At 42.0% G+C, this 11896-nt stretch overlaps 1 pseudogene; it reads left to right on the forward strand.

The window, feature by feature from the left end:
* Positions 1-11666, forward strand: part of LOC102877614 — a 26573-nt pseudogene extending 14907 nt beyond the window's left edge.
* Positions 11667-11896: the final 230 nt, after the last annotated feature.

An 11896-nucleotide genomic window follows, 5' to 3' on the forward strand; every position in this document is an offset into this window, starting at 1 on the left:
GGGTTCAATAATGTATACTGCATTGAAACAGATGAGGGAGAAAACTGTTTAAAAGGGATATGTGATTAGGTATTTTTGTCATGACGGGAGTCTAGAGTGAAGGCTACGTGGTGGAGTGGACCTGGGGGAGGGTTTGTAAAACAATGAAAGAACTTTTACTTTTCCAAGAGGGTAGTGTACTGGGGGCTGGGGAGGGTTGAGAGAGCAGAAAGTGTAATAATGAATGAATGGAAATTTAAAAAAAAAAATAAATAAAGTCACAACATGATATTTAAAAAAATTCATTTAAAGAAAAGAAAATAGAAAGTGAAAGATAAAAATATTTTAAAAATTTTAAAAAAAGTGAAAGATAATGACTTTACCTGCTGCCATCATCAGTGCCACTACATTGATAAGTTGATGTATATGGTTTTTCACGCAAAGTATCTTCTCATGTCATTGTTATTGTTGTTGTTATGTATTGTCAAATTGACTACAACCCTGAGCACATCTATATTCCTTTCAAATATTTGAGTGCCTATTATGTTTCAGGAATGGACCTAAATAATGTGATACAACTCAAACTTGTGTTTTCAGAGACCACATCATCCTTTTAGCTCAAGAGTGATTATTTGCCCCAGACTATTGACATGGTGACTGCAGCAGTGGGTTTGAGTGTGTCAGAGATTGTGAGGATGATAAAAGGTGCAAACATGTTCTGATCAGTTGTTCACAGGGTCACCATGAGTCGTACTCAACAGCACTTAGCCACAACAACATTACCTACCGTAACAAGTTCTAAACTATGGAAAAATCACTTTAATGATTTCTGAAAATCCACAGGAAGATTTCATACAAGTTCTCTCTGGCTACCTTTGTGGGTAGAATCCTCCCTCTTGTTTCCCTTATATATATGCTATGCATCCCTATTGTTCCAATAGTATCTCTGTTGAGAAAGCAATAAATGCTTTTAAATGTCAGTACAAAAAAAAATGGAAGGCATCTTTAAGCATGAAAAGTGAATCACAGTTTTGTACTTGAATAACTAAGGAAGTAAGTAAAATTTAAAACAACAAAAATCAAGTTTTTACCTATGTAAATTACAAATAGAAACGTTCAGTACTTAAATAGTGGCAAGAAACTGTGCTGCAATACCAAAGTCACATGGTTCGTGGCCACTAGCTGCTTCATGGGAGAAGGATGGGCAGTCTCCTCCTGGGTGGTCAAGTACCTCTGAAAACCCGCCAGAGAGTCAGCTATGGGTCTGACTGAATGGTAAACAGCAACTTAAATAGTGAACACTTATGGCAAAAGATGGCACAGTTTATCCAGAAAGTGGCTGAGAGGTATACGGAGCTTGAAACCTTGAATTATGCCTTTAGATTACTCATCTTCAACTGAAAGATAAGAGATGAGACCATGAAGCAGGGCATCTGAAATATGCCTAGAAAGTGACATGTGAAGAATTCAGCCACTGAAAACCCTGTGGAGTAGTTACTCTGCTAGGAGTAGAGTATCGTGCATTGGAATAAAGTACACAGTCGTTGTTAACTGGAATCCAGAACCTTACCATGCATGTTTGGGGACACAGTATATCCACTGGTAGGATCCTTGCTTGAGGTATTGATCAGAAATACAGAAGAAGACTGACAAAGAAAAATGGTTTATTCCATTTTTTTATACTAGCAAAAACATAGGAAATTTTTTTTATGTTTGGAGAATTTGTAAACATTTATATGTGGTGCATTTCCATGATCAATCATTATTTAACCCTTAAAAAGGATATTTATAAATGATATGTAAAATAAAATGATCTCATTGTCATTAGAATTTCTGTTTCTTAGATAAAGCCCTCCCCCTAGTTCCAGCCTGCTCAACTACTAGTGGAAAGCTGAACTGGCAGAAAACAGGGCGTTCCGGGAATGCCACAGAAAAGGAACTGACCTAAGACTACACCTGTTTGCTAAGAAAAAGGCACCAATAGAATACTGCCCAATCAAGACTTCTTCATGCGATCTGCTTATAAAGCCCCCACTAACAAGAGCTGCTGACTTCTCATTTGAGAACTCAGACCTCCTGCACCCAGGCGAGAAGAAACAAGCTTAATACTTCACACATAAGCCTTGTATGATTGATCCAGGTACTCCTGGTCTGACTCCAGACGCACCCTCTTGTCTCCTAACCTTTTAATAAACATTTTCTTAAGGCTAGAGAAAACACCTTTGTCGTCTGAACGAAGCTAGTTGATTAACAAAATCAGGCCTAGCTCTTGAGTAAGAATGTTAACCTTGAAAGACACCAGTACATGAAAGAAAAGAAAATGATCAATAGCTAGTATCTTTAGATCTCCAGGAGTAAAAGAATGGATAAAAGTCTGACAAAGGAGTTCTACCACCAAAGCAGAAATCTAAAGTGTGCATCATTGTTGTAGTGACACTAACCAAAACCAGAGTTAGAATAAGAAATATATTTTAATGTTTTCTGGGAGCTAATAATAGAGATGGTTGTTGGATTAAACACCGCTTATTCACTTTTGTACCATAACTTCACAACAGTTAAAACTTCCTAATAGTAAAATGACAGTTTATGACATTTGATTAATTTTTTTATTATATTTAAATTGGAAAATGTCCATAAAACTTATGGAAGACACATTTACTTTGTTGATGCAGGCTTGACATTTGTATTTGCAGAACAGTTCTATGCACTTTATTTGTAGAGGGGCCAGTAAAGTTCTTACGCACACTGATTTGTTACTCAGAAATTTTTCTCAGCTCAAGAGTGGAAAGCTTATTCTGGATTGCAGGACAAGCAAATTCAGTTAATCCCTTTGCTCATTGATGTTCTCTTGGTAAAAAGAGTCTATGTTGGCTTGTTGTTGTTTTTTCCCCCCTTTAATTTGTTGTGTACCATTGAATCAGATCCTACTGGCACAGGAGGAGATTGCCCTTCCTTCTCTAGTGGAGCATCTGGTGGATTTGAACTGCACGCCTTCAGGATTGTAGCACAGCTTAAGAGTCTATGTTTTATGATGTTCTTTAGTTAGCATATGAAGGTGAAAAGAGGGTGTAAAATTTACTGCAATGTTTCAGATCTTCTTTCTTTTTTTAGGAAAAAGACAGGAGAATGGCAGAGAGAACATAAACTTGGAAACCTGTTGGGACCAGGAGCCTCTAGATGTCCCTTGTCACATCTCAGGAGAAGCCCCTCCTCAGGATTCTTTGAGTGGCTTCTTTGGTGAACATGAACAAAGATGCTTTGGAGATGGAGATTCTCTCTCTAAGGTACAGGGACACTGCCAACGTGAAGAGATAGGGAGGCAGCTCTCTCCTCAAGAAAGGATTTTTGGGAAACAGCCGGGCCAGCGTTTGCCTGATCCTCACTCAAGAGACCTTGTGCAGTGGTTGAAGCAGAAGCACAAAGCCCCCCGAAAGGACCAGCTGAGACCTCGCACGACCCAGAAGCTCCTCACCTGCAGAGAGTGTGGGAAAACCTTCTGTAGGAATTCTCAGTTTGTGCTTCATCAGAGAACTCATACTGGAGAGACATATTTTCAGTGCCCCACCTGCAAGAAAACCTTTCTGCGGGCTTCAGACTTTATGAAGCATCATAAAATCCACATAGGAGAGAAGTCTTGGAAGTGTGGTCACTGTGGGAAAGGCTTCAAGGACTTTATTGGATTACGCCACCATGAGAAAATCCACACAGGAAAGAAACCCTATAAATGTTCTCTTTGTGAAAAGAGTTTCAGTCACAGATCTAACTTTGATAAACACTTGCATGTCCACACAGGAGAGAAACCCCATAAACGTTCTCTCTGTGAGAAGAGTTTAATTCAGAGATCCACCTTTAATATACACCAGCCTGTCCACACAGGAGAGAAACCGTATAAATGTCCTCTCTGTGAAAAGAGTTTCATTTGGAGGTCTAACTTTAATAGACACCAACGGGTCCACACAGGAGAGAAACCCTATAAATGTTCTCTCTGTGATAAGAGTTTCATCTACCGGTCCACCTTAAATATACACAAGCGGGTTCATACAGGAGAGAAACCCTATAAATGTTCTGTCTGTGAAAAGAGTTTCAGTCATAGGTACAACTTTAAAAAACACCAACGTGTCCACACAGGAGAGAAACCCTATAAATGTTCTCTCTGTGAAAAGAGTTTCAGTCACAGGTCCAACTTTAATACACACCAGCAGATTCACACAGGAGAGAAACCTTATAAATGTCCTCTTTGTGAAAAGAGTTTCATTCGGAGGTACAACTTAAATAGACACCAACAGGTCCACTCAGGGCAGAAAACATAAATGTCCTCTCTAAGAAAAGTGAAATTGACACCCCAAGCTTTTTTAGAGACCACTAGGTACACATAAGAGAGAAACCCTATTAATGTCCCCTCTGGATTTCTTAAGTCTAACTTTATTAGACATCAGAGGGTCCACATAATAGAGAAACCTTATAAATGTCCCTGTTGTAGGAAAAGTTGCAGCAGGAGCTGAAGTTTTGACAGACATCAGAGATCCCATTTGAGGAAGAAGTCCTCTCCATAGCCAGCCTCTCTGAGCCCTTTTCTGAGACATACACTGAGCTTTTCAAATCATTTGCAGGATTTCATCTTTTCTATCTCTATTTTCATGAATTGAAAAGGGAGAACCTACAATTGTATTTGAACTTGGAAGTTAGATTGGGCTCTTGGAATGAACTTTATGCTTATATAATGTCTTCTAATAGAGCAGTTGTAATTACTGTTTATAGGAGGAGTGACATCAGCTCAGACCTTCATTACTAGGATTCCAAAGCATATGTTTCTGATAAAAATTTTAAGCAGGTGGAGAATTCTAGGGCTCTCACGTGTGCTCTTTTACATCAAGTACAATGTGAACTTGATGTGCCTTTTCTTCAGATAAACTCAGTAGACTCATCTCATTTGTGTCTGAAATATTCAGCTCATGTTGATTCTTGTTGAAAATGTATGTATGATCCTCCACCTTTCCAAGCATGATGTCCCTCTCTAAGAAGAATCCTTTCCTAGCAACATACCCCAAATATGTGATCCTGAGCTTTGTGCCTCTAAGGAGCATTCTGGTTACACTTTGTCCAAGACACTTCTGTTTATTTTTTTAGTTTATTCAGTACTCTTCTTCAGTAGTACAACCCAATAGCATCACTTATTCTGGGGGGAAAAAAAAAGAAGACAAAGATTCTACCACTGGACCAGTTGGCAGCACACATAGATGGAGAAGAGATAGAGGTGGTTAACAATTTCAGATTGCTTGGTTCCACAATCAACACTCTTGGCACCTGCAGTCAGGAAATCAAAAGATGAATTGCACTGGGAAAATGTGCTGTCAGGGACCTCTCCAGAATGCTGAACAGCAATGATGTCAGCATGGAGAATAAAGTATGCCGGATTCAGGCCAAGGTCTTCACAATTACTTGCTGTATGAAGCCATCCTGAGCAGGTCTTAGCTCTGCCATGTACAACTCTATATTTTTGTCTGTGGACCTCATTCTCTATATTCACTTCTGACATGCAGTGGGCCGAGCTCAGCCTGAGGCCATCCCGCCCATCTCTTGGTATACTTTACCTCACTAAATCAGTACCTGTAATTCAATACCTTGGGCCATGCCCCTCCCTCTCTATTGTAAACTGATAGCCTAGGGCTGGGTTCCCTGGCAGCCCGTCCTACACAGTTGCCTATTTATTGCAGTTTGTCGAATAAATTCGGGGCTTGATCAGATACGTTTGTCTTGTCCCCATTTTTTCGCGTCTCTTGTCCCTCAATCCGCACTTCCCCTTCTTTAGGACACGTGAACTGGCGGGTTGGGTCAACTTGCTGTGCATCAGAGAGCTGGACAGTGACCAAAGATGACAGAATTGATGCCTTTGAGTGGGGTACTAGAGAAGAGTATTGAACATACATACCATGGACCGCCAAGAAAACAAATAGTTTTATCCTGGAGAGGGTGAAACTAGGCTGCTTGGAGGCAAAGATTTTGAATCTCTGTCGCATGTACTTTGGGCACATGACCAGGAGAGACTAGTCCCTGGAGAAGGGCTTATGCTTGGAAGGGTGGTGAGACAGTGCAGGAGAGGAAGACTCTCGATAAGATAAATTGACTTAGTAACTGGGGTAATGAGGGTAAGTGTGTCAGAGACAGGCTGGCTCAGAATAGAGCAAAATTCAGAGATATTGTACCTAGGGTTGCTGTGAATAGCAGGCAATTTGATGGCACATAACAACAACAGCAATGACAATTTATGTATATCATAGCCAAGAAGACAAGGTTCCCCAGCCCACAATGGTGAGTAGCAACTGGGATCTTAAAAGCTTGCAATAGACTCTCCTTGCCTGGGACAAAGAATGTTGTTGTTAAGTGCTATCGGATCACAGGCGACTCATAGCGATCCTATGAAGGAGAGTCCTCAACACTTGGGTGTCTCTCATCCTCTCTCCAGGTTCATGGGGTTTCCGGAGGCAAGCTATTATGGAAGTGGATGCCACTCCTCCTTCCAAGCCTGTTTTAATCAAGGAGCTCCACCCCACTCTCGGGACAAAGAATAGTGAAGAGAATCAAAGATAAGAAAATAATTAGTCCACAACACTGCTGGGCCTCATAAAGCTCAGTTTCCTGCAATTTCTGATTTTTTTTTTTTAAATTTCTGATCTTTCCTTAACACCAGAAGGACTAGATGGTGCCACTACTGGCCACACTGAGAGGGATCATTCTGTACAGAGTGGCAGATAAGTCCAAAACAAAAGTCAAAACTATTGAAAAAAACAACAGACCTAGATACTAGACTACAGTTTGAGCCTGGAACTGAACTCACCTCTGTGAAACGACTTAACAGCTGAGCAGTGGAGAGGTCTAGACGTTGAACAGTAATATGAGGTGGGTATTTATTTAGTTCTTAAATCAGCCAACCACATAACAAATCAAAAGGGTAGCTTTTGCCCTCAGACAAAGCTCAGAAAGCTGGAAAGGGCAGATGGATGAATGGAAATAGAAAGCAGAGATAGTGGGGAAGGTACTGTTAAAATGTGGGGATTATAATCTGTTATAAAAACAACTTTAAGTGGTTGAAAGAAATACCAATCTGTTAGGTAAACTTTACCCAAATCATAAGCAAATATTTTTTTTTAAAGAAAGAAAAAAGAAACCTTATTTGAATAGCAGCCTCCAGGTAGTTCTCCAGATCTTTTAAATATATTGAAATTTATGACTAAGGATGACAGAAGAAGAATCAATGCCTTCAAATTGTGGTGCTGGAGAAGTGTCTTCAACATACCATGGACTGCCAAGAAAACAAGTATGTCTGTCTTGGAGAGAGTGAAACCAACTTTCTCCTTGGAGGTTAGGATTTTGAAGCTCCATCTCACATACTTTGGGCATGTGGCTAGAAGAGACCAGTCCTTGGAGAAGAACAGCAGGCTTGGAAGGGTGGAGGGACAGTGCAGAGGAGGAAGACCTTGGATGAGATGGATTGCTACAGTGACTGGCAGGTTGCTGTGTTGGAATTAGTGACTGGCTCAGAGCAGGGCAGGCTTCAGAGCTGTTGTACACAGGATCGCTGTGGGTCACAGGCGACTCAATGGCACATAACGACAACAACAACATAACGTTAAAATGTGAGACTTTTGCCCTTTTATGCTGCAGAGAAAACTAGACTTATCCTGCGAAATTGATTATGACTGGTGGGGACCATATAGGACGGAGAACCACCCCACAACGTATCTGAGACTAGATGTTTGGGGGCCTGAGCTGCCTGCCTCCAGTGTGTGAAGAAGCTGATGAGTTGAATCTGCTAATCTGCTCAGTGACGTCAACACTCCCTGGACATGTTTCCGGACTCCAAAAAGGCATCAAGACTGGATTTATGCTGCTGTTGGTCGTGGTGTTAGGTGCCATCAAAGTGACTGTTACTTATGTTTGTTGTTCAGATATGCTGCTCTATCTTGTGCCATCCTCACAATCTCTGATATGCTTTAGCACGTTGTTATATGCACTGTGCCATGCCATCTTGTTGAAGGTCTTCCTCTCTTTCTCTGACCCTCCACCTTTCTCAGCGTGATGGCTTTTTCTAAGGCCTGGGCCCCTGACAACTTGCCCAGAGCATGTGGGACAAAGTCTTACCATTCTTGCCTCTTTGACCTTCTGACGTATCAAGTGGAGGAGAGCTTCTTGACCATCTCAGCACCCGTTTTGCCTTTGAGAGTTAGTAGTACAACTCAACTCAGACTCAAGGCCTACAGCAATGTGGTTCACCATGGGCTATCTGTGTCTTATGTTTTAACATGCTCAGACATCTCGTTTTCATTCTCCACGGTGGAAGCCTTGCCTGCTCTACTGATGTCCCAAATCTATGAGGCCACATTGGCCCACGTGTGTCAAGGGCTCCAAGATCTGGGAATACTGATGTGATGTAGCAACAAATCCTTAACCACCAGCCAGTTTTGGTGACAGGTGCTGTGGAGGGGTGGAGACTAGGGAGTGAAATCCATTTATATTCAAAGACTATGGACTAAATTCTTACCTTGAAAAATCAAACAGCACTGGAGTAATTCGGCATTCTAGAGGCTTTCTGTTGTTATGTGCTGTTGAGTCACCTGTGACTCATAGTTATCCTATGCGCAGTAGACCTGAAATCCTATCCTGACTCAGTATCATTGTCTTCGACATACCTACCTCCATTACCCCCATCACTGTGTCAATCCGTCTTATCCAGGGTCTTCCTTTCTTGTGCTGTCCCTCCATCCTTCCAAGCATGATGACCTTCTGTAAGGACTAGTCCCTCCTGAAAACATGCCCTAAGTATGTGAGACAGAGCTTCAAAATCCTTGCCTACAAGGAATAGCCTGGTTTCACCCTCTCCAGGGCAATCTGTTTGTTCTCTTGGCAGTCCATACATGATATGTTTTACGTTCTTTTCCCACACCACAACTCAAAAGCATCAATTCTTCTATCATCTGTTGTCCAGCTCTCTGATGCTTAACAAGTATTGCAAAGACCATGGCCTGTATCTAGACTAACTTCATTGCTCTTTTGCGGTGCCTTGATGCTTTTATTCTTTTGGAGTGACTTCTTTTATTGTTTTGGGGTGACTTGCTTCTTTTACTCCATGGCTGAGGAAGCAACATAGGGATCTGAGTAAAAACTGTGAAGTTTTGGCCAAGTTACGGCATCCACATCAGCATGTGGCCTTGTGGAGCGTGAAGTTGATCTTCAAAGGGCAGGCATATCTTAAATTCCTAAGCAGTTCCTCTCTGCCTTAGTCTGCTCAGCTGTCATCCGAAAAGATTGGACTCAATGGCTACTTGTCCCATTTCTTCTGGTGAACACCTGATTCCAGGTGTTGCTGTGTGTGCTGCCTGCCCTCTGCTGGGCTCTGGTGGTAATGCCTCAGAAGAGGACGGGATTTGGAGCAGGGATATGTCGTATTGGTGTCTTTCAGGAGATTTTATTAACGTCCAGAAATAGAGAAAGTTGGCATCTTTGTCTCAAGCAGTAGGGATGGTGTGGAAATCAAGACACTCCTGTATGGATACTCCCTGGTTCTATCCTCATTCCTTTTAGGGAGCTTGGTCTGGTGGTGAGGAGTTAACTCTGCTAATCAGAAAACATATGGCTGAAATCACTAGCTTCTCCATGGAAGAAAGATGAGAAATCTCCTTTCATCTGATTTACTGTCTCTGAAAACTCATTGGATGGTCGGGTATGAGTTGGTTCCTTGATGATACACAGCAACAATAAGATGCACCAAAAGGAGAGATACATTGAACACAAATGCTGCACAACTCCACTCCTGGCTGTGCCCTCAGAGCTGTCTTCTAGCTGAGGCTCCAAAAGGTTTTCAAAGGATATAAGTCACTTTTCCTTCTCCCAGCCTATGTTGTTGAATTTTTTAAAAATAAACTAGTATAATAAAATAAATAATAAGTTCTGTTAATGTTTTTTTTTTTTTTAAAAAGGATATAAATCACAAGGGAGGAGATTGACCTGCTTCCTTGCTTAGAGCAGATGGTGGATTCAAACCTAGTGCTTCTGGGTTGGCAGCACAACTCTTTACCCACTAGATTTGGCAGAGACTTAGGCTCTGAGTGGAGTGGAATGGGTGCCCATTGGAAGATCCAGTCTAGATCTCTGCCCCTCCCAGCACCCACACTAGTCTTGGTCAGTATCCTGCCCTTTACTCTGTCTGCAGGAGGCTAGTGTGTTCTGGGAGAGAGAACTCCTCCAGCAGGCCTGCTAATACTGAACCTTTGTGGGCCACGAGTAACATGGCACCTAGTTCCAGGACACCAAACATCTTAGACCAAAAAGTAAGATCTGCACAGAAGCAAGCCCAAGAAGTCAGACCGTGATGGGTATGCTCTGCTAGGGACAGTTCCATAGAACTTGTTGACTTGGTTTCCTGGTCAGCGACCAACCAGCCTTGTCTCCTGGTGGCAGCTGGGGAACCTGTACTCCACCTTCCAGGCAGAAACCAGATGGGATGGATACTCTGTGGTATCGAAGGTTTATCACTCAAAGTGTCTTTCCTAGCCAGTGATTAACTGTTTTGTGCTGAAGTATTTGTTGTGTTAAGGAGAAAGGATTAGGGTGGGATACAAGCCCCACCTTACTAAAGGCTTATATGGGACCTCAGCACTGGCTTCTTTTTTGAAATACCTGCCTTTCTAGCGACACTGCAACACTGATGGTCTACAATGCTCACCAGTCTCTGCAAAAGTGGCCTGTGTACCTACAGTCACATGAGTCATTCCCCTGAAGGTCCTGAATCCCTGAGAGACATTCCAGTGAGCCACCAAACCCAAAAAAGTAAGAGAACTGAAGACAGGGGCTGTTGATGTCAGAAATAATGGAGCTATTCAGCTAATCAAATATTTGGGACAATGTTGACTTGGCATTTCTTATAACTGGTCTTAGCAGAATGAATTATGACTATAGAGACCATGAGGTGTGACTCTTGGTAGCCTTGAAGTCAACTCCCACTTTGTCCTGTAGTGCCAACTTGTCCTATGAGCTCTAACCCTGAAACAGTTGTCCAAAACACTCACCTGTCCAGGAGGAAGACCTAGAGGACTTGGCCATTTTGAAGATCTGTTCAAAAGAGTGCCCACATCAGGGTGGACAGGGGTGGGCTGTCTCTGTTTCCAGTGAAGCTGCAGAGCCCAGTAGATACTGGGGAGTCAGACTGCCTGATGCCAGGACCCCTGTTCTAATCCATCTCTCTGCTTAACTCTCTGTGCTTCAGTCTTCTCTCCTGTGAAATAGGCTGACTCTAAATGACCTCTTAGATGACTAGAGTCAATGGGATACTGACTGTGGCTTGAATAGGAACTTAACCACTGTGCCTGTCATAGCATAGTGGAAGCTGGAGAGATGGACTACATCCCCATGGAGGACTTCAAGGTTAATTGACCCTGTATCTAGCTGCCAGCACCCCTAAACACACCTGGTACCAGTGGATAATCTAATTTCTGTAACCAACTGATGTGTGTGTCTTCTTGGATGTAGGAAGGAAGGCAGGGACTATTACAGAGGCAATTCAAAGAATAGACACCACCCTCTTATTTTCTTGATCTTTCAGAATTGGGGTTTCCACCCGGAGATTCCTGACCATGCTTGTATTGCAGATTTCTGGTCCTGAGACCAATAAAGGTTGGAACATGGAGACCTGAGTCAGAGTCTGAAGGGATCTGGAGATGGACCCAGCATTTATTGTTATTTGCTTTCATTTGTTCTTTAGTCTTATGTTTATTTCCTTATAAAGATTTTTTTCTTAAAATTATTCCATTTGAATGTCTTCTATTCATTTTAATGACATTTTACAGCCTATGAAAACCTCCTGCAGGGTTAGCTGTGAGTTGATTCCATTTCCAGGACACGTAACAAAAACATAAGGAAGTGT

This window comes from Elephantulus edwardii, unplaced genomic scaffold (genome assembly GCF_000299155.1).
Source record: "Elephantulus edwardii isolate Elephantulus edwardi_28Jun2011 unplaced genomic scaffold, EleEdw1.0 scaffold00233, whole genome shotgun sequence".
Classification (NCBI taxonomy): domain Eukaryota; kingdom Metazoa; phylum Chordata; class Mammalia; order Macroscelidea; family Macroscelididae; genus Elephantulus; species Elephantulus edwardii.